The sequence below is a fragment of the Nerophis lumbriciformis genome, linkage group LG24 (assembly GCF_033978685.3).
Source record: "Nerophis lumbriciformis linkage group LG24, RoL_Nlum_v2.1, whole genome shotgun sequence".
In the NCBI taxonomy this organism is placed as follows: Eukaryota; Metazoa; Chordata; class Actinopteri; order Syngnathiformes; family Syngnathidae; genus Nerophis; species Nerophis lumbriciformis.
In genome coordinates this window covers 21,665,001-21,666,838 of record NC_084571.2, presented here as the reverse complement: position 1 = coordinate 21,666,838, position 1,838 = coordinate 21,665,001, and the positions used below count along the sequence as shown (strand labels likewise).

At 38.3% G+C, this 1,838-nt stretch overlaps 1 protein-coding gene across 1 annotated transcript in view; it reads left to right on the top strand.

The window, feature by feature from the left end:
• Positions 1-796: 796 nt before the first annotated feature.
• rtn4r (reticulon 4 receptor) overlaps positions 797-1,838 on the top strand; it is a 181,960-nt gene continuing 180,918 nt past the window's right edge. The window contains exon 1 of the mRNA XM_061981802.1: positions 797-811. The gene's annotated coding sequence lies outside the window, so the exon portion shown is untranslated. The remainder of the gene's footprint in view (positions 812-1,838) is intronic.

Here is a 1,838-nt window from a genome sequence, read left to right as displayed (position 1 = left end):
GTTTTGGAGCAACATATGTTGCCATCCAAGCAATGTAATCATGGACGCCCCTGCTTATTTCAGCAAGACAATGCCAAGCCAGGTGTTACAACAACGTGGCTTCGTAGTCAAAGAGTGCGGGTACTAGACTGGCCTGCCTGTAGTCCAGACCTGTCTCCCATTGAAAATGTGTGGCGCAGTATGAAGTCTAAAATACCACAACGGAGACCTCGGACTGTTGAACAACTTAAGCTGTACATCAAGCAAGAAAAGTTTCATTTTAAAATAATTCCACTTCAAAAATGTGTCTCCTCAGTTCCCAAACGTTTACTGAGTGTTGTTAAAAGGAAAGGCCATGTAACACAGTGGTTAAAATGCCCCTGTGACAACTTTTTTGCAATGTGTTGCTGCCATTAAATTCTAAGTTAATGATTATTTGCAAAAAAAACATAGTTTCTACTTTGGAACATTAAATATCTTGTCTTTGCAGTCTATTCAATTGAATATAAGTTGAAAAATATTTGCAAATCATTGTAATCTGTTTTTATTTACGAATTACACATTGTGCCAACGTCACTGGTTTTGGGTTTTGTAATCATGGACTCATTTTAAAAGCTGAACTTTGCTTAAACTTACTTATTTGCTTTCACAGGTTGAGGGCAATTCAGATGTTGTACCTAAAGTTTGAAGACACTCACTAACTGCAGGTGCTGCAGTGCCCCTTCTGTTTGGACTGGCTTTCAACCGGGAGCAGAAGTGCCTTTCGGTCTTCTAACCGTCCGTAGCGTTTCTACCCGTATGGATTTTTCATGTGTCACTCCAAGCAACGTTTGTAAGTTTTACAATATAACTGTATTGTTCTTTGTACGTCTGTCACAATGTATTCAAGCGAGCGTCGTTAGCATTAGCTATTATGCTAACACTTTTACGAGTGTCTGTGTTAGTTTTATTAACTTACATCTGCATTCTTTATATGTTGTTTCAGTTTGACTAATCCCCCTGTTAAATTCAACAAAACGCCACAGTGGAGTTATTGAGTCTGTTTAGCTGATTCGGGAGCTAGCTTCCCCAGATGGTGGGTCAATGTCGTTGACTTCTGTTTTGTTTGAGCGCCCGTTTTACTGCCGTGTTACAGTGACCTTAATTGGAAACAATTAAGGTGTGTAAAAATATATTTATGTGCAAATAACTCATTTTGTAACTTGGAAAGCTGTTCGGCTAATATAGGGGAAACATTATTTTCAACCTAAAATTTACGTAAAATAGGGTAACTTTTTTTTAATTATTTGACAAAATAATGTCACTTGTGAAAGGAGTCTGAACTAATAAAATCATAACTGCATAACTGTTGAATTCCATTGTTAAATACGCCTAATTTCTACAAATAAACTCACCTTAAGGCCATTTAGTACCTCGGCTAGTACAATTAAATACTAAAAAGAAAGTTGTTCAGCAACGAGACTGTTTATTTTGAAGAAAACTAGCATACATCGTTCCACCAACATGTACCCTCATTACATTAGAATCGTAAAATACTTTTTGCACATTTTCACTGGAGGCATTTCCACGCTTCTATCCATCTCCATCTGCCACTAACTTTTCACCTTAAGGTGGTAGAAACTAACCTCGCACACCTTAAATCATCTTTAATTAGCAATGTATAGTCAACGAGCTTCTCCCACAGTGTTGCACCGCACTAAAAAAAAAAAAAAAAGTCTCCCTCACCTCCAAGTTACAGGTGCCACAAATCTCGGTTTACCTTGCCGTTTCTGAAAGGCGGCTTTCATCATGTTGCCAAATTAAAGAGCTGGGGATTATTTGTGGCGGCGAATAATGATGGGCCGGTCCCTATCAGGACG